This window comes from Falco biarmicus, chromosome 3 (genome assembly GCF_023638135.1).
Source record: "Falco biarmicus isolate bFalBia1 chromosome 3, bFalBia1.pri, whole genome shotgun sequence".
Classification (NCBI taxonomy): Eukaryota; Metazoa; Chordata; class Aves; order Falconiformes; family Falconidae; genus Falco; species Falco biarmicus.
This window is the reverse complement of record NC_079290.1, coordinates 96,981,162-97,002,192: the sequence shown is the minus strand read 5'-3', so window position 1 is coordinate 97,002,192 and position 21,031 is coordinate 96,981,162. Positions and strand designations below refer to the sequence as shown.

Here is a 21,031-nt window from a genome sequence, read left to right as displayed (position 1 = left end):
AATTGATACTGTTCATGGAATACGTGACTCTAGTAATAAGATTACCTTTTCAGTCTCTCCTTTCCATCTTTTTCTCTCTATCCTTTTATTCCTGGGCTCACCTGGCGCTGTAAAGCCTGTTAGGGCCTGAAACTCAAATTAAGGAAATTAAAAGTGTGGGTAGTTGTGCTATTTCAGTTTGCTTGCAGCAAACAGTGGGTGTAGTTTCTTGGGGAAAATAGATACATAAATATGGCCACAGAGAAAGAGGAGGCAGAAAATTAGCTTCGGGCTAAGATAGACTCTGTAGGTCTGGTTGGAGAATTGTGTACCGCCAGCTTCTCTTCTGATTTAATGCGGCTGTGATGGCGTAGTCTCTAAACCTGTAATTACAAGACTATGAGAGATGGATTGATGTGGACAGTAGTTAGGACATTAATGAAAATACCATGCATGATGTGGGGAACAATATGCCTTAACGTGCTTTATTTAAAGGAACTGGAGAATAATTCATTCAAAATGCCATTCATTGTCTGCCTAGGGTCTTGTTTCTCCTTTTGAATGTGCAAGCAACTCTAAACTGCTTTGTGGGATACATGACAGTGGAAATTTGGGCCCCTAAGATAAAACAAGGTATTTATAGTAAAATGTTCATTTTGGTAGGATTAAACTACTTTCAGCTGGCCTGTTGCTTTTCAGATGTGCCAGCCAGACAAAAGACCTGTGTGGAGTAATCTGAGATTTACCTCTAGATTTCCTAGAAGAATTAAATCTTTTCTGTTCATGCTGGTATCTTCCTGTGTGCTCACGCAACTCAGACTCTTTCCCACAAAAATATGGATGCTGTCAGTCATCTTTATTCCTCTTTGGGATTAAATTACACAGGGGTGGACCAGCTGAAAGACATTGGGCAGCAGGGGACAGGAATCTATGTGTGTCTGGTTCCTGGTTTCACAGATCCTCCAGCCCTTAACACAGCTGTGAAAAATCCTTTTCTCCTGTGCTTTTTCCCATCTCCTGTGAGCAGTTTTACAGTGACAGGAAGACTCCCAACGCCGTTGATAGCTGCAGATATCGGAGCCCATTGATTTGAAGCACATCAACCATGGTGAGTGATGGGAGGCAGTGCTAGGTTGCAGGGATCTTCCAGAAAGTGAGACATCATTTGGATTAGGAGAGGAGGGAGGTGGATGTGTTGTCAAGTCTTGCCACCCCTCACCTCTGGCATGTTCTGCGGTTGTCCTTGTGGAGTGCCTCGGTGTGGCAGTGGGTGTTTCAGGCTAAGTGTGGGAAGGAGGATATGTGGACAGGGCAGGACCCCTAGGCAGCTCATGTCTCTCTCTCTGGGTGAAAAGCAGTGGAATAAATGCAGGTGTCCTATGTCCTATAGACAGTGTGTTAGCCATCGAGTTCAGAAATTACTTACTTGATGGGAGGCACCTGGGAACGCTCAAGCAGGTTTGTTTTCAAGGCCAAGTGCTAAAAGATCCACAGCCCTGAAGAACTCCCTGTCTCTGAAATTCTTGGTCATTCAAAATCTTCCAGTTTTGTCTCACGAGGGTTTGATCAGTATTAGGAGTGTGTCAGGGCTCCCAGGCATGACCCTAAATGAACTTCCACATGCCTGAAACCTGAAGGCTTGAAAGTCTTCCCATTTGCTACTGGAAGAAACTCACCTGAAGTTGCTTTCTGTCTAGCAGTTACTGTTTTGTCCAAAAATCCCAGAGAAACTGGTCTTCAACTGAATGCAGCATTACAAGAAATGGTATGCCAAAGCCATTCGCTTGCATTGCCTCAGCACTTACGTGAGACCGAAAGAAGCGGGCAGACAGAGTTTCTTTTTAAACAAATACTTTTTTTTTTCTTTAGTATAGCATTAGGTTTATGGCTGATACCTTGTTGCCAGGTTTAATCTCAAAGCAGTTTTATGGTTAGGCTGTAAATACTGGGAGTGGGATAAGGAGTGTGGAATTTGTGATGGAAACGTGCTGGGGCCACGGCTGTGCCATGCTGCTGCCTGCACAGCAGCAAACTTGTCAGATCAGCGAATATCGTATTGCTTTCTGTGCAGCCGATTTTCTTCCATTCGGTGGCTTGCATTTGGCTTGTTAGCTTCATTTGGAAGCAGTGCCAAAGGAGGAGACTTGTGGGGGGGAGAGTAGCGTGGGCTGTTGAGTGGTTGAAGTCCTGGATTAGGGGTAGAAAGCCCCTAAGTCTTCCCTGTGCCCCCCCTCTGGCAGAAGCCAGACACTCGCTACAGGGTCCTGGAACGTAACAGCAGTGTGGCAAGCTGTGCCCAGCTTTGTGTGAACCCTCGTCTTGGGAAGGCGTAGCGATCTGTGGCATTTCTTGTCTTTGAAAACGCAGGCTTGAAAATGCCAGATAACGTTTGCCTGAAAGAGGAGGATGTGTTTCAGGGAAATGATAAGAGGGGAGGGGCTGCTCTCAGGGGCCTGAGCATGAGACACCTCCCTCCTTAGAAAAGGGGAAAAATGGATACAGAAAGTGGAAAAGCACCCGTGATGCTGACAAATTTGGCCAGAGGAAACCAGCTGAATAAAGGCTGGCAGGGGAGGGCATGGGAGAGAGCCAGAGGAGGGAGCGAGTGTGTAATGCAGCAGGCTGAACTGCTGTGGTTGGGCTTGCAAACAACGGAAGGGGAAAGAGGGTGTAGCTGGGTGGTTGTGGCTGTGGCTCTCCAGCTCCCTGCCCACTGTCCCTTTTGCCAGCCATGGGCTGCATTCATCATCTCCCCCGCGCTGCCAGGCTGTGGGCTTTTTCCTGTGGAAGGACTGGGCAGCGGCTGCCCCCAGGATGTGCTGTGGTGGTGGTGGGCCCCGGCAGCAGGTGGGAGGGGAGGGCTGAGGCAGGACCTGGGGTAAGGGTTGCATCGCGCTGGGAAAGGGTGAACCAGGAGGGATGTTCAGGGGGAGCAAGATGTCCTTGACTTCGGGGGGGCTGTAACATCTCCAACAGTGAATTAATGAACTCTCCTTGGAAGGGAAAATGCTAGCCATACACTTTGGTGATGGAAAAGGTTAAACAAAGAAGTGTGTTCCCTTTGCTGTCATTTCTTCAAGCTAGCTTGACCTTCCCAGAGAAAGACTCTGTAAAGGCTCTCTCCCTGTGGAGGTGAACTTCATAGATGAAGAGTGAAGATAGGAGGCAACCAGTCTGGCACCGCTGACGCCACGCTGGGTTACCAAGCACTATTCTGGTCAGGCAGAAAATAGTTTGGGCACTTGGAAGATGCATCAGTTTACTGACAGCATCACTGTGGCGGTGAAGGATGGAAAGTTAACCTTCCTTTGGAAGAACAGGAAGGCAAAGAGAAGTTAAGCACAGTTACAGTTTTCTGTTTAATAAACAGAGGTGATGAATAGCTGTTTCAGCATCAACAAGCTATGAGACATTTGATAAGAACCTTGTTGAGTAACTTCAGAAGTTTTTGCCAGACACAGTAAGGTCGGTTTGAAGTGACCTGTGATGTATCTGTGCGTGGCATGGTCTCATGTACTTTCAGGTATGTGCGCTGTCTTCTTTCCAGGTAGGCACTGTGGGCAGCCAGCCAGTATCACTGAGCCCGAATGCAACCTAAATGTAGAAAATGGGTAAAAGTGTTTGGTTTTTTTTTTTTAAATTTGTACTTTGTTTGGGTTTTTTTTTGTTCATTTGTTTTTTGAGAGGAAGTCCTCCAGGGCAAAGCTTTCCTCCCATGTTCTGGGAAGGGAACAGCACTGGCCGGAGCTCCTTCTAGGCTTGCTTTTCATTGCTACACTCAGCTGCGTTGTAACTCTGCTGTTTGTCTGCTTTTGCTGATACCACCCAGCTTCTGTTAGCGAGGGCTTGTAGAGATGCATATGTGTTAGCCTGACCTGCATTGCGATGCTCTCTGGTTTGGCAGGGGTTTGCCTGCAGTGTGTTTTGTTGTGCAGCAAGTATTATGGTTAGGTGGGCTCAAACTTACTTGATGTCATGCTTGAATGGGGTTGACAGCATCTTTTTACCACTGGGGCATTTAACAGCATTCCAGTCGCCTTCCTCATTGTTGAGACAGGCTGAACTTCCCTGGTGTGTGCGGTACCAGAGTATACTCCTGGCAGGCACAGGAGTCTCCGGCCAGTGGCTTGTAGGCAACAAATTGCTTGTGGGAGTCTTCAGAGTGATCTGTGGCTCTGCCAGGCACAGGTGGGGAGGGAGAGCAAACTAAGTGGTGCTTTTATCTCCTCAGTGTTTTTTCTTCTGGGTCAGACAAGGCTTAAGATTATGTCTTGGCTACATGAGCAGGGCTCGTGTCTGGAGGGGGAGGAGAGGGGAGGAAGAAGGATGTTTAGGTACTAATGAATCCTTGTTGAAGTTCTTGTTGATTGTCAGTCTCCAGAGTGGGAGTGCATGACAGAAATCCTCTGCTTTCTCTTTTCCCAGGGCAGTATTTCTGCTTTGTGAATTAAAGGGTATGGCTTCAACCAAAGAATAGCAACAGAAACGCAGCTGTGAGGATGTCAGTGATGCTTCGCCTTAAGAAGGGTTAAATGTACAGTACAGCAGTGTTACTCAACCTGAGGTTTGTGAGATAACAGAGTCTGCAGTTATGTACTTTAAGTGCAGGCAATCAATCTGCAAGGGGGAAAAATACAGTAATTTAGTATTTCAGGCTTAACTTAATGTTTATATGGTTGCAAATGACAAAAGTGCAGGACCATGATATAAGCAAAACATTCTCGACAACTTTTAGTCCAAGGACACCAAGCTTTTCTGGAGCAGGGGGGTGGGGGGAAGAGGGGCTGTCTTCTACATTCTAGCTAATTGTGGCCCATCTCTCACCCATCACACAGCCCACACTGGCACGCTTCTGAACTTGAGTTCAAGCTGGGCTTGAAGCAGAGAGCAAAGGGAGCTGTCACCGTGGCTTGCTTGACTTGGCCCAATGTACAGCTTAGCTTTTTCCTAACATGGCTATTTCTAGAGTTTGCATGACTTTGTATAGTTGAGCTATGTTTTTCTTCTCCTGGCTTCTTTTTACACAAGTTTTTCTCATGTGAAATATTTTGGATTAGACAAGATTTACAAGGAGGAGTTGACATTACATTACAAGGTTTGCAGAAGCTATTGCCTTGGCTTACTGACATCATATCCCCTGGGGTCAAACCTCTGGGCTGAGAGCCAGCATTAAAAAAGATTTCTTTGCAGGGTGGAGGAATATTTTGTAACTTCACCCCCTATGAGTTCATCCTCTCCCTCTTGTGCTGCTTGTTCATTGTTTCAGATCCCACCTCTACAACATGGAAGAAAAGACTCTTTTAGCCCTTATGGTTATATTTCGTGTTTAACCGTCTGCTTAGAAGACATTGATGATGCCGCATGCAGCTTGATCTCCTCCTGACTCATTTCTGAATTGCTGGTACATCCCTGTATGCTGTTAAGCCATCTTTGAACCTCACTGTGTCACAGCAGTATACATGAGGAGTAAATCTACTGAAGTCAGTCAAGCAGTACCAGCGTGAAACTGGAGTGACCAGAAAATCATGTCTCCTTTCTTCTGGATTATGTATAGCAGAGAGGAGTGAAAGCCTCAAGTAAAGCAGAGAGAATTTTAAAAGGAGCTTTTTGATTTGCCTACCAGAGACTGGCCAAGTATACTGAAAATAATTTTGGAGACCGCAAGCGGATTTGAAGTGGGTCCCTGGAGCTGCATAAACATGACGGTGCATTATTCATGAGCTAGCTGAGCGATTGCCCTCCTCCAGTGGACTGGGACATGCAGAAATGTGCTTGCTTGCTTCACCTGGTTGACTGGCCCTCTGGGAAGGGCTCACTCATTGCAGAGTGTAGAGCAGGGAAGGCTGCTGATGCAATTAGGCTGATTTGCACTGTGACTTAGCCGTTATGGGGAAGCCCCTATGAACTGGCTTTTGACTTGTTAAGGCTATGTTTGTCAGACAGTAGTCAACGGGGATCAAAAGTCTGAGGCACACTGAAGCACTGCAAAAGGGAAGGACCGCCTAGGCATAAGAGTACCTGTGTGGTAAACCCGCAGGCTCAAACACAGCTCATCCTTGTACCTCCTGTTATCTCACTTGCAGAAAGCAAAAGTAACAGCAATTTTCATTAGAAGCTGTTGATTGTGGCCTCCTTTGGTGTATTTCTGAATCATAACCTTGTAGAAAGCATACCTCACCCAGCAGGAATTCAGCAAATCCAGTAACAGGCTTATGACGCTGGATCTGGTGTGAGATGTGTCGGCTCAGCTGACCGTAACCTGACCTGAGAGCAGAGGTCTGTCCTTGTTTGTACCCATGGCTGTGACATTCGTGTGGGATGTGTTTGTGGGAGAACTGTGTTGTGTGGTTTCTTCTTGAAGCATCTTGTCACAAGGGAGTTTAGTTGCAGAAATGTGGGCTTGGAGCAGTTGATACTGGTTGCTGACCATTGCCCTTTCCCTCACGCTGCTTTTATCATTCCTGCAAGCTCCACTTCTGCTTCCCTGGTAGCTGCCTTCCTCTGATTTTAATCCAACAACAATGCTAGAATGACATTTGCTTCCTTTCCCATTCTTCACTGCTTGCTTTACCATCGAAGTGCTGAGACCACAACAGTTGTAATATTAGTGTACCATGAACGAACCCTACTAAAAATACCATGATCGGGCAGAACAGATTAATGTTGTCACTATAATGTATTCTATCAAGTTTTATTTAGTGTTATGTGTGTAGCAGTGGATATTTTAGCTGACACAGATGTGCAGTAATGTTCTTAGTCCCAAGACTGCCCTTTCTTGTAATAGTCACGGTTCATTATGAAGAAATAAGTGTTCAGAGAGAGAGCTGGCATAATCATAGCTTACTGGAAGAACTGGTCATGTTATATCTTTGGTATTAGCTGCTGCGGATTCATCATGAAAGCGACTCTTCAGGTTTGGGTTTGTCTCTGACACAAACTCTCTTATTGTCTTAAACATTCATAGCCATTTGAGATAAACAAAGCTGTTGAGATCACCTTGGCGGTCTCCTGCACAGAGCAGAGGTTTCCTTGCAGCGTATTTTTGTGATTGTATTTAATACTAAATATTTTCCCTGGTGGGGATTCCACCACTTTGCTCAGAAGGCTGTAGTTCACACTGATCTCTCTGCTGGAAGAGGTAGCTTTGTAGGCAGACTATGTTGTCCTTTCTTAATTCAATCACATTATTTCCATGGAACTCCAGCTTTTAATACCTTAAAGAGTTCCTTTAAATCCTTTATGTCCTGTTTTTTGGATCCACATCTATCTCTACTATAGATTTCTGCATTGGTGTGTCATACCTGTTTTTCAGTGTGATTGATGAGATTATCTCAGTTTACTAATGACTCGCGTAACCTTTTGAACAGCATTCAGAAGTCGTTGGAATGGGTTGGAGGGTTAGACCATCAGGACAGAAAAGCTTGGAGTTAGGTAATCCCCCATATTGGTTTCCAATTTAAGTCGTATCCAAATGGTGTAATAAAAAGCAGAAAAGCCGCTTTCATGATGCTGTGGTTGCAGTCCATCTTCTCATGTGTGGTCAGATGACCCATCAAAGGTTTTATGCCATTTAAAGCCTGCAGAGACAACGCTGAATATGTCAGTGATCACTGTTGTAGAGCTGGATGGATCAGAGAGAAGCAGGCACAAGAAAATTGCAATGTGTTTTCTCACACCTATTGAAAGGTCCAAGGTGTTGCGAAGGGTGTTACTATGGGGTTGTGTTTTCCCTTCGTACCGCTACAAGCGGTCTGCAGGATGGGATGTGGTTTCAGACTGTACTATATGAAGGCAGTCTGGATGCTGCTGCTGGATCTGGCATGCCCGTTGATCACAGGTGTATCAGATAGGTAGACAGTAGCTGTGATTTTTTTTTCTTTTTTTCTTTCAGTTCTTCAGTGAGCAGCTCGGTTTATTCATTGCAAGCCCGCCAGCAGCTCTTGCCATTCAAGTGGGTGATGTTCTAGCAGTATTTGAGAGCTGGCGGGAAAGGGTGATGATCTGATGCAGCCAGTCAAAAACTAGCATGTGCTTTACAGGAATGGTTGTTCTGTATCCTGAGCTGAAGCTGAAATTTCGTAGCATCAAGGCAGAGCAGCCTCATGGGGGGAAGAGTGGCCTTTTGGAAAGCGTACTTAAATATTAGATGCACTGAGAGGGCGTGTAAGTGCTGCATTAAACTCAAGGATTTTGCTAGGTCAGGAAACCCAGGGTGAACACGGCCTTTTGAATAGAGAGGTTTGTTAGTGAACATGTGGAGGCTGTCAAATAATTAGCTAGAATGGATGGGGATGCTAGATCCTGGGGATGCATGGGTGTACTGTCCAGGTTGTATCAACACAAAATTTATGCAAGGTTATAGCTGAGGCACTACCCCATGGTGGGAAAGGTTCTGTTGGAAGAGACCCCCTCAGATGCTCTGCTGAGCTTTGTGGGACAGTCTCTTCTGTCTCTGTAAGGGGCTGTGGAAGACCAATCTCATAATTTAACAAAGTTAGGTTACCCATCCCGTGTCTGTGACCTCAGCTGGCAACTGCCTTCCTCTCAGAAGCGTGGCAGAGGGCTGCACGAGTATGGGCATTGAAACCCCTGTTCTTTGGGTATTTGGCCCCTTCTGGGTCAGACGCACTGGTGTGAATGCTGTGGAAGAAATTGTAGCTGCTGTTCTGTTCAGGAGCAGGATACGAGTCCCTGGGGACGTCGGTCTCGTGCTTTCACTGGCCTGAAATACTCAGAACAGGAAAATGCAGTTGTTGTATTATGAGACCCAAATGTAATACATGAAGAATGTGTGGCACATTAAACCTGTCTTGTTCATACAGAAACTCATGTATAATTCACAGTCTTTGTAAATATGTCAGCTTAATGCATTTGGCACCTATCGGCAAGGCTCTGTCTCCCTTGGGTTAGTCAGACTGACAGCTTCTGAAACCGGACCCTGAATTGTGTGACAAACGGTGCTGAACTGTGAACATTACTGAATAACAACTCATTTTGAATTCAGAAAAAAAATAAATCTTACAAAGCCATTTTTTAAAGTTCTCCTTAGTAGAATTTTACGTCTTCATCCTTGTTATGATGGAGAAACCCTTGACTTTTTTTAGTAGAGCACTGTTACATCTAGGCATGTACACCAGCACCAAGCTGTGGTTATCCTTTCCTGCAACACATGGCGTAGTGTTTCTTGATGTTGGTGGATTGAAATTGTTAGCCATCTGATAGTTCTTTCAGACATTTCTTTGTAGTTGAACTAATATGTATGTTTTCCTTTAGACTGTAGCTTACATGCAGGCTTCTGCGCAGGAGTCACTTGCTAGTAGGTGCCAGAAACATGGCATGCTGTGAGGCTCTTAGTGACTGGTATGACACATGTCTGCTCTTCATTAACTGAATTGCCTGCCTTCTGTGGACAAATTGGGCTGTACTTAATGTAAAGCCCGTGGGAGTGTGTGATCCTTGTGTGTTTGGTGCTTGCAAGCACTCGTTTTCAGTGACAGCACTGGTCTTTTAAGGAGTCTGTATAAAGCAGCAGCTTGGTTCAGTTGCTGCTACTCGGGGAAAAAATAAAGTCCCAAAGGTACCATAGTTATTACAAAATTAATGTTAAATAATAACATGTCTTACTCTGGCTCAGTCAGAGAAGCTGAGAACTTTGAGAGCTGCTGGGCAGTGAATTGCTAAAACACACTGGTCTGCGGGATGCTAATGTGGGCTGGGCTGGAGCCAAAGTCTGTAGCAGTCTAGAGGAGTTGTCCGGTGAATTTAGCCTGCTTTGGACAGGGTCCTTGGATGAGATTTTTCAGAAGCAGTCAGCATTCAACTCCATCGACCCTAACTCCAGCGGGGGCAGAGAACCCAGCGCTGAGCTTTCCTGGCCTGCTGAATTTAACAGTCTTCGAGTGATTTGAAAGACACTGAGGGGAGAAAAAATAATTGCATTTTCAAGGTAGATATAGCACGTATTCTCTCAAGGGCTGCTTTTACAAGTGACTGAAACTCTGTTATTAAGCTCTTTGTACCACAGGGCCCACGTGAATTATTTTCCTGCACGTGGCCGTGCCAAACGAGGGGCAGGGGAAGGTGAGGCTGCTTCGCAAAGCACAGCTTTTAGGCTGGAGCTGGAAGCCCTCTTGGGGAAACTTAAAGGCTGTCTATGAGAAAGGAGTTAAAGCAAGAGATTTTAACATCCAGAAGCCCTCCTAGTGCACATCCCCTTAAACTCTGCTCCTTTTCCTGAGTGCTGGTTTCTTCTGCTGTCTTTGGGCTGCTGTTTATTCATGTTTTAACAGCCAGCAGAAGTTGTGTGGCAGGGTAGCCTTCATCCCCTGTTGTAGGGTTTCAGGGTAGTTCTTTCATTCTGTCTTGAATTCCTCTAATTCCTCTCATTGGGAAACAAAACAAAACCTATCTATAATAAAAACAAGAGCAAGTCTTCCTGCAAATACAAAAGCTGGCTGCTCTTCCCCACTGAGGCTATCTGAATCAAGCAGTCTTTCCCCTATCACCTTCAAAGCCCTTGATTTAAGGAAGGGGAGTGATTACTCAATCATTAAGGATAATGGCTATTTACTTTTGGAAACAATGGACTTGATGAACCACAAAAAATGACCTAATTTTCAGAAGTGCATTTGCCTTGGAGCAAACCGGCTGGCTTTGGGATGGAAGTGGGTACATTATCTTCATGAGGTGATAAAAAGTGACCTTTTGTTCTGAGGTAAATCACAATGATTTTATTTTTTTCTTATCTGGAGAACTGACTTGGCCCAAAGCATGGATGTGTCAGGCTAGAAAACAATACTAGCATTTAAAGTAATGAGCACAGAAGAAAAAAGTATTTAAAACCTTAATTTACAATTTCTCAGGCTTACCTGACATCTTGTTAGGTTTTCCTGTGATCACCTTCCATATGCTAAATGTATAGCTTTGCTCTGTCTGCTGTAGGACTTTGCCATATATTCATCAATATGTGGAAAACTGTAAAATCACAGAATGGTTTGGGTTGGAAGGGACCTTTAAAGGTCCCCTAGTCCAACCTTCTTGCCGTGGGCAGGGATATCTTGTACTGGATCAGATTGCTCAAAGCCCTGTCCAACTTGACCTTGAAGGTTTCCAGTGATGAGGCACCTGTATTTAGATGTTTAGATGTGTCTGCTGAGCTGACACGTAGCTAAAATGTAGGACCTGCATCTGCAAGGATAATGGAGAGGGTATTCCTATGCTAATTAGCCCATTGAAAAACAGGGAATACTGCTGGACTTGCTGTGTGAGCTGGGTTGAATTATATAAACTGGAGGTGGTGGTGGTGGGATAGAGGAGTTATTTCCCTTCCTGTCTCAGTTCTCCTGATAGTCCTTCCAACCCACGTGCCTGTGGAGATGTGTATCATATCTACAGCCTGGGCTGAAACAGTGACTCCTGCTCTGTTGTAAGTGATTTTGGCATTTATGTAGATTTATTTCTTAGGGTGTAGTCTGAGATTCACTCCTGACTTCAAGACTGGGAGTAAATGCCACTGCAAACTTAGATGAAGAAAGCATTTGGATTTTTGGAAGAGGTCCTGACAGGGTGCTTATCAGAGGCACAGATGTGCGTGGCAGAGATTTTGGATGACAGGATCCTGGTGCTGTTCAGGACAGTTGCTCTGAAATAATCACCAACAGCTGCATGTGAACCTAGCGAAGAACTGCTAATAACAAACTATGTAATGGCAAGCAGAAGAATCACACAGGAAGATCAGAACTGGGGCAAAAAAACCCAAACCACAGAGTTTTGAGCCTATGTAGATGATGCGTTGTAGGCAAGTGACTTGCCAAAAGCCTTATGTGGAAGCACTGCAAAAATGGATGTAGAGCAATCCAGGTTTTACGTGCTTTTGTTAAAACGTGGTGGCTATACCTCTGGCTTTGGCAATTGATGTTTTAAGGTTTAAGCCTTTTGCATTTTATGAAAGCCAAAGCTTGCATTTTGATGCTAATGTGTCTTCCTCTTGCCCATGGATGCTTTCTCCTGGTGGAGAACTCCAGATGCACTTCTTGTCAGACAAACTGGCTATCATTGCCTTCAGACATCCCTCTCTTCTTGCCTCTAGTGGAGTACACAGACCCTAGCAATGATACAACGTGAAATTTGTGATGACTGTTGGAAGGTGAAGTCTCTGTCAGTGCCAATATTGAGCTCTGTAGGGTGGCTTGTAGTTGGATGTTTTGTTCTTGGGCTCATTAGCAGTTTTTGCATGATATGCCCAATGATTTTACTGGTAGAATATGAGGATCTGAATCTTATTTATGCTATTGCACTACCTCCTACTGTAAAAATACTTTAAAATGCTCCTGTAATAAATATATAAATGCTTTAAAGCTGGTTTAGACTTAAGGGAATGGAGTGATGAGGCCACTGGGCTCTGAAGAATCAGACTCATAATAGTTAATATCTCCAAAGGGCATTGCTCTATTGGCAGCCGATAATATGTTCCAATTTATAGGGGATCTGTTACTCAGTTAGCATTGCAAGCTTAACTGGCAGCTGGGTGGACTTCTGGTACAGGGAGAGGGTCATCATTCGGTGCTTGTAGCGAAGCCTCCCCACTTCTGCTGCTGTCTTTGTCCTCTAGGAGATACATCAAAGCCTTTGGCAGAGCCCAGACTTCTTTTTTTTTTTTTACTTCAGTTTTAGATCATTTTGGCATTTATTGCCCTTTCTGCTGTTGCTTAGTTTAAGTGGAATTATGTGATCCAGATTGTCTTCTTGCAGTGGATGGACTTCTATCACGTGTGGTGTCTTCCATGTGCTAATGAACTTAAGCATAATTGCTTATTCTTTCCTGGTTAAACACAAGAATTAGATGTTTAAAAATATGTCTATTGGCAGTTCCATTTCACATGTAGGTTCCCAGTGGCCTCATGCTGAATCAAAGGGGTGATTCTAAACTACAATATGGCTAATTTAGTTGACAAAAAAGCATTTGATAAAAGCAATAACTGTGATGTCTCTCTAGAAAGTACAAATATGCTTGTGTATGTGTATACAGAAAGGAAGAGCATTGCCCTTTAACAACTGCATGCACCTTTGGAGTATATTTTAAACTATTTTACTGCAAATACTTTGTTTTATTGGCAGTATGCAATTACAGTGGTCAAAGATGATCTAAGGTCTATAGAAAGACACAGTAATTTCTATTTGATCAACTGATGAAGCTGGGACAAAACCCAAGCTTTCAAGCACACAAACCTTTCTTTGTGTGTGTGTTTTGTTTTGTTGGTTGTTTTTTTTTAATTTATTTTTTGAGTGTTACAGGAGCCTTAATGAGTGAGACAGACACGCTGAAACTTCAGCAGACTTTCTGTTCTGTAGTTTTATTTTGCATTCTGGGCAGTGAACCGTACTAAAGCTCTTTCCACTTCACTGCTGCACGCCGGAAAGTGTAACTGAGAGCTTAGGTAGTTTTGAGCAGACACTGCAGTAAAATTCCCTTCTGACCCTTTTTGCCATTCAGGCTTTTGCCAATGCTGCTAAGTCACCTAAAAGGCTGGATTTAAAAATACTTTGCGCAGTCAGAGCTGGTTAATCTGTGCTTGGTTTAGATGTCTGGACACGCAAAAAGTTCTCGTCGATGATGGGTTATGCTGTTGGCATGTGTGCCATTGCCTTGTTTTAGGACCTTTTGGTACCGTAGATTTGACCACATTTGAATGCAGCTCCATCCTTTCAGTATGTGCAGAAGACGAAGATTTTCTTTATACTTCAGGCAGGAGAGATGGCTCTCGCATCTCAAGCATTCTGGATCACAGCAGCAGAGGGCTCGGGCTCTCAAGTACAGAAGGTGGGAGCACAAGAACAGGAGCCAAATCAGGCTGAGAGTCACAGGTTTCTGCGGTGGCAGCTCAAAACTGTCCCCAAATGCAAAGGTGTCTAACTGGTGCCCTGCGTGCCCTAACCTAGCCAGGCTGGTGATCAGCGACAGTGAGTAGTACAGACATCAGCACACCCTGGACAAAGTCACCAGGCATCCTTTGGTCCGTGACAGCCCATGCTGCCGTGATTTCATTGCCTGCTAGAGTAAAACTCACTCAAGTGGGTCAGCACATGCAACAGTCACATTCTGCTTGCGGTGTAGGCATGACCTCGGAGAACAGTGGTGGGGTGCTGTCTCCACAGGTGTGAGGGACACAGCAACTGTGACCCCAGATGTCCTACAACTGCTCCCCTTCAAAATGGGGATACAACTTAAGGTAGATGAAAGGTGTGAATCCCCATGCAGGCCTTTCTTGATTATTCTAATTCAGGGTGGTGATTCGATATGATGATATTATATATGAGTTTATGACTCAATGGGCTGAACTCGGGCTTGACTTTGACTTGTTAAGCTATTATGAAACCTGAAATAGTTATACTAACAGAAACAATACTGGTGCAGCTGTATAGTTAGAAAGATGGTTTACACCACTGTAGTTTCTTTCTGTAAGAAGCATGAAATAAGCTGTGCTAAAATAGAGCATGATACAGATATAACTGTTTTCACAACAGATGGACTGGGGAATCTGAGTGCTTGGGAAAGGTTTTAAGAATGAATCCAGAGTTTAGACTATAACTGTTTCCCATTTCTGTGGGTGGCTACTAATAAACTAAATTAGGATGCTTGTATTCTAAAATACTTCTCTTACTTTAAAATTTCAGATTTACATTCAAGTAGCAAAAATAGCAAAAGTTGTGATGTTTTGTTCACTTGATTCTACCTTTTGGCTCTCCTGCTACGCAGATTACTCGTATCCAGAACAAATGAAGATGTATGTGGCCGTATATTAGATCTGCATTGTGTTACCATACATTATGTGGTACATACATACAACACGTGTTATCATGCTACATGTTACCATACCATAGGCCATATCTGGCCCATGACCAGGACTCCACTATGCTAGGCACTGTATCAGCAGAGAGCAGAAAGCTGATTCAGTCTGAGCTTTTTATCTTAACAGAAATCAATATATAACAGATGGATATAGATGGTACATGAGGGAGTGCAGAGAAGACAAGGGCATAATACATTTCACAAGCCAGATGTCAGTTCTGATATAGGTGGTACTGAAAATTTGACACAAAAAAACCAAGAGGAGATGAGCAGTAGCAGTAGGAACGGTGGGATGAAGGAAATGACAAAAACACTTGTTGGAAAATCTGATTGTTGGGTGATAGCAGAGGGCTTCACAGGATGATCAGAAGGAGGAATCAATGTCTCAGCAAGTGAGGAATGGTAGATAGGGTGAGAGTAAGTGATGGAAAGCCTTGAAACCAAAGATAAGCTTATGCTGAAAGCCTTGAAACTCAAGATAAGTTTGATGCAAGAATGTGTGGAGAGAACTGGTGAAGACGGTGGTGAGGTGACAGTGACAGGCTTGGACTGTGATCTTTGCCAAACCCTTCTGGGTGGGAGAAAACAAGCTTCGCTTTATCAGGGCTGGAGGAAACTTGTTGAACTCACTGAGATGTTTGGTGCTGGATGCCTGAGAAAGGAAGAACTGTGCAGACACCCTGTCGCAACTATGTGCAGGACATCCTGTCTACCCCTCTGCCTTAACACAGGCTAAAATAAGTTGTGAACATGAAGTGTATTTTCTGTTACTCAGCACTGAGCTTGCAAGTAGCTCTGTTTGGGAACAACAGACCTATTTTACTATTTAGTTTCATTCTTCTCAAGTGAAACTGTAAAGAGGCATGTTTCTGGAAGAAAAGTAACCTCCTGCAGAGCTGAGGAAGTCAGGAGAAACTGTTAGGATCAGCTCTGTCTCAGACCTTCGGCATAATCCAGATTTGTAGACCTAAAAGAAGTGCGTATCCAGGATGACAGCAGGTGATAAGGGGCCGAGTTTTGTTGTCCTCGGGATGAAAACCAAGAAGAGGTGAAAACTGATGGGAAGTGAAACATTCCTTTTCACTGTGTTGTGCTTGAGCTGAAGCCTAGATGTTGTGGATGTGCCGTCGGACAGACGGGCCAAGAATTCACCAAGTGCTGAAAGTGAGAAACCTGGGAATAAATAGTTGTACATCTGTGTGTCATCAGTTCATATACATTTGGAACTGCTGGTAAAATTAGCCACAGGTAAGATGCAGAGGGGAGAAAATGCTGATCATCTGTGTATAAACAGGACCACACAATATGGGAGAGCGTGTTAAGGAGGGCATGAGTAAAGCAGGAGGAATCACGTTTGGACAGAGTCATAAAAAATTAAAGCTTTTATGTGGCCTGAGAGACAACCTGAAGAATTATATTAATACAGTTGTAGTATTGTAAGGTCACATTAGTGATGCTGGATGTTACACGATTAACACTATTAACAATCTTTGTTTAATAAGGAATATAAGTAATCAATGGTTATATTAGCATTCTAATCTCTGCAAACAATTGAATTAACATCATGTGTGACAGTAAGGAGATGGGAGCCTTGTATGATGAGTAATTGCTCAGTGCCAGCACTGCTACTCAGTTATGGAAGAGTGTAATGTATTTTTTAATTCTGTAAAAGATTTCAGCAGTAACAAAAATGGGTTTGATATTGTAGATGATTCTTTTTTCTTTCTTTTTTTTTTTTTTTTCCTGGCCTCCTAAACTAAGTATCTTGGGGAGAGGATTCAGCAAACAGACTGTGGCTAAAGGGGTTCTTCTGGTTCTGATTATATTGCAGAAGCCTTGCAACTAGCTGAAGGTTTTTGTTGTCAAAACTTGAAAGACAAGAAAGGGGGTGGTGGGGGTGGTGTAGGAGCAAGGAAAGCTATTTGCTGAAGACTGAAACGTACTTTCTTCACAATGTAAAACCTAGAACATTTTTACTGATAGACTTTTGCTGAGGAAAAGCAAATTTCAGTGTAAAAGCCGTATTTCATACTGAAGAAGTAAATAAGCAGATGTTTTGAAAAATGATTTCCAATCAGCCTCTGCCAGGTTAAAGTACAAGCTTGGCTCTGTTTCTCTTTTCAAGCAGAGTACTGCACTGCTGGTGGTGTCTGTGATACTGAATCTTCATGTGGGATGCTGAGCAGGGGGTAGCAGCAAGACTTACCCTGAGTTTTTCACAGAGGCTGGGGTCTGTGAGGGACATACAGGGGCACAGGTGGCCCTGTAAAGAATTGGTGGGCTGGTGTGGGAGCTGTTGTGCGACAGCAGAAATGTAAGACTGTTGTGGGCTGTGATGGGGAACCCTTGATGTTCACAGTTCATGGAGAACCCAGGGCCATGTGGCTCAGTTAGCTGTATGTGATCACTGAGGACTCCTTGCTGGTATGGCAGCGTGAGGATTTCTTCATAGATGGTCTCTATTTCCCATCTGTCCTGAAGTTTAAACAATTTTTGGAGGGGTCTGGTGGTTTTAGTCTAGCTTTTTTTTTTTCCTTATTGGAAGCAATTCTGCTTCCTATTGGAATGACTGAAGGGAAAAAAAGCCACTGTCAAGGAAATATTTGCTATGATTCCCTCCCTTCTGAGCTTCTTTTCCCCTATATTTTCTGCTATCGTGTATTTAGGTATCCTGCCTGTTCCTGCAATCAATGGGAATTTCTGCCCTTAAGACCTGAGCCATGTAGCAATTTTGTTACCCTGTGATTTCATTAAATATTAAACTTTCCAAGAAGTGAATAATCAGTTAGTCAAATATAAACTATAAACATGGCTTGATTCACAATTCTGCTTGTCTCTTTCATTCAAAGCAGGCATAAAGCTGCTGCCATCTTGACGGGGAGAGCAGTTTGTGCTCTGCTCAATCCCTGCGCTGGTACGCGGACCAGCGTGGTATGTGGTGTAATCCAGTTGTTAAAGACTGATGTGGATGAGTTCCAGAAACAAGGCTGTAGCAGAAACAGAGGATCATACTGAGAGATCTGCATAACGTATCAAAGTTATTAGATGATTTGCACAAGGAACCTCTAGTCTTAAATGGTCCTGTATTTGCTGCTGAATTTTGCCTTGCCTTTGCAGGAGTGATCAAGACCTGTTTAGGTGTATTAATAGCAAAGTAGGAGTGCTAATGCCTGGTTACCTTACTGCTGTTTCTAATGGGCTTGGTGTAATTCAGTGCAATCACTGGCATTCGTAGGTGCGCTATTTTGGTTCTTACTTTCTTTTTCTAATAAACTTTACCATGTTCTTCCTCTGCCTGCTACATCAGACTGGTCATAGTCGTAGGGCTTCTGGCTGTTTTCTCTGAGTGCAGAGAGTTATTCTAGTTTCTTCTTACCTTCAAAAAATAAAAATAAAAGGAAGCAGTTGAATGTTCTTCTCTTTACTGGAGATGTGCCCTTTCCTGAGTGAAAAGGTTTACAGTGCTTTTGGGAAACATTCAGACCGAGTTCACAGGATTTGCTCCTGGGAGCCTGTTCAGCAGCTGGATCTCCTCTGCCTTTGTAAACCTTACAGAAAGTACTTCTAAACAAGTGATTATCACAGAAATTCCTGACTGGTCAACAAGCAGGAGCTTTGGGAAAGCAGTTATTGATCTGTAAAAGCAGAAGAATTGCAACAAGCAGTAATTGGTGAAATCCAATTTCACTCTGCACTAACTGCCCCTGCATATTTGTTATACTGCAGTTGTTGGGTATTTCCCCTACAGTTCTGTCACTGGTCTACCATTAATAATGCAGTTTTAAGTTCATTGGTAGCAAACTGGTGAAGTCATTAAACTTCAGAATCCGTTGCTCAGACTTGCTTCGTGGTGCCACGGTTACTTGCTCTTAGTTAAGCTTTTGCAAAACTTTGGCAGTGATTCCCGTAGGCTATGTGGTGGCACCATGTCACATCCCAAGATTCTCTGAATCACGTTAAGATTCAGGAAGCAACCATATAAATAGAGCTCTCCAAATAGTACCTTTACATCATCATCATGTGTTTCCAGTCGGGGGATAAATACTTCCTCATTCCAGTGATGATATCACTTTTCCAGACCCTCTCTAAAACTATATATAGTCACAGAAAGTGTCCCTGTGCATATAAACTAAAGCTGTTGAGTCATTTAAGACCTTGGAGAACTGGAGAGGATATGCTCTATCATACATCACTGACAGTAATACAGGATGGCTTCACTGTAATTAGTAAAAAGGAAGGTATGGTCTTGAAGTTAGTGTGAGTTTGGAGGTCAATCGTTTTGTTACATATGGACTGGCTTTGCACAGATGATTCTTTCTGTTTATCCTTAGAGTTACAAAATGCTGCCCATCACCAGGACATCTGGGTACCTTCCACCTGGGGGGAGCTGCAGAGTCCCCAGGCAGTGTCATAGCATTTCTGGTAACTTCCACTTTTACAAGCTAAGTTCCGCTGGGAGCAGCGTTATATTGTGAAGGGAATACTAAGGAAGAAGAGGGATCTTTTGGGCCTAATTTTGAGGATTGCTGAACATATGCACTCATTTCATTGCTTAAAATTCCTGAAGCAACTGTGCTGCAGGCTTCCATAGTAGGCTCTCAAAATTCAGAATCGTGCAAAATTAGTGGCTGCAGCTGAAAGTGTTGACTTCTAATGTTACAGTTTCCCATTCATTTAAAAGAAGGCATCGGGTAGGAATAAGTGGTATTACAGACAGAATAAAATAAGGCATGATCAAGCGTTTGGGCCCTGTATAAAAGTCAGTAACATCCATTAAACCAAAAGAACTAATGAAGGGTCATGTCAATGAGCAATTCTCCTACCACCTAACCCTTCCATGGCTAAACCTGCTTGTTCCCCTGTCTTAATTCTTCTATCATTACCGACCGTGGTGGAGTCCTGCTAGCTGTTATAGTGCAGTTTAATCTCAGAAGGCGAGCAATAATCACTGTATGTAGACATCAAACTGAAAGGATGATTCCCTTACAATCTTTGGATGTAGAAATACAGAAAGAAAATCACTGTTTAGGCCTGCAATTTGCCACATGGCCGGGGGAATCATCTAGAGAGATCAGAGCTCTGCAACACTGACGGCACTACTGCCAAAAGCTGGGAAGGAATGCCTTGCTGCACATTGGACTTTTAATTGAGGGAGGCTGTGAAGACAATTTGCTTAATTGTAAAAGGAGGAGAAGATAAAAAAGAACTCCCCGTCCTGGCACAAAATCATCAGACTAAACTAATCGGCGTACTTGTTTGCCTGTTGATGCCTGGAATGCTTTTCTATTCTGCTGCCTTTTCCCAGAAATACCAGCGTTTGAGCCCTTGGGTACAAAAGGCATGCTAGGTGAGCAGAGGGCATGCTTCCTTGTCATACGCGTGCCAAGTAGGAATACCAAGACCTCTCTTTATATCTGGTTTCCACAGATTTCTAAATAGTACTTAACTACAAGGTTTTTGGCTGGTATTTTGAGAGGATGAATCTCCCTTTAAAAAAAGCCCTCTAAAAGTCTGAGGCTTCAAGAAGAAAACTTGGACGGCAGTGATCCCAAATGAAGGCAGAGGCCCTAGATGAGTTGTGCCTGGGGGGAGTGGTGCTGGGAGTCAAGCTGATCAGGGTGTTTGGGATAGCTGGCTGGGCAAAGTGGGATGTACCACCAAAAGCAAGTTTTCTAATTGAGAGAACTGGAGAAAACCACTGCCCTAAGGCTTTTCTCAGTGCCAGAAGGTTGTACTCTTCTAACGATGTGGTCAGGTATTCTCGATACACAGAAATGGAAGGCTGCTTCCAAAGTTTTGCACCTTAACTTGCAGATATAAGGACAAATATTTGTGGGAAAACCAACCGGCAGGTGATGCTTAAGTCTTTCCAGCAAGAACTGAATGCATCCTGTGGTTACAACTCACACTTTAGCGAATTGCATTCAGTATAAATCCTTCTCATAATTCACTTGGATCTGGAAAATACATATTTTGTAAAGCATAATTTTGATTTATGAGGGTATTTCTGATTATTTTTTTTCAGGCAGTAGGAGCTCATTGACCAATTTCTGAAATGCTGGCTTTTCGGCGCTGAAAGGTGCGGTTTGTCAAGCAGCACAAAGAAGTGCTGCCTGTGCTAGCAGAGCCAAGGGAGGGAGCTGTACACTTGCTGTCATTATGGGGAAGTTCATGGGTAGGTAAATGGTAATTTTCCAAACCAGA

General features: G+C 43.7%; 1 protein-coding gene across 3 annotated transcripts in view; it reads left to right on the top strand.

Moving 5' to 3' along the window:
- Nucleotides 1-21,031, top strand: part of GFOD1 (Gfo/Idh/MocA-like oxidoreductase domain containing 1) — a 75,070-nt gene that overhangs the window by 13,437 nt on the left and 40,602 nt on the right. The window contains exon 1 of one of the 3 annotated variants that reach the window (XM_056330034.1): nt 2,807-2,826. The exons of the other annotated variants lie outside the window; for them this stretch is intronic. The gene's annotated coding sequence lies outside the window, so the exon portion shown is untranslated. Of the gene's footprint in view, nt 1-2,806; nt 2,827-21,031 lie in introns of those variants that run through there. 3 annotated transcript variants of the gene reach the window in all.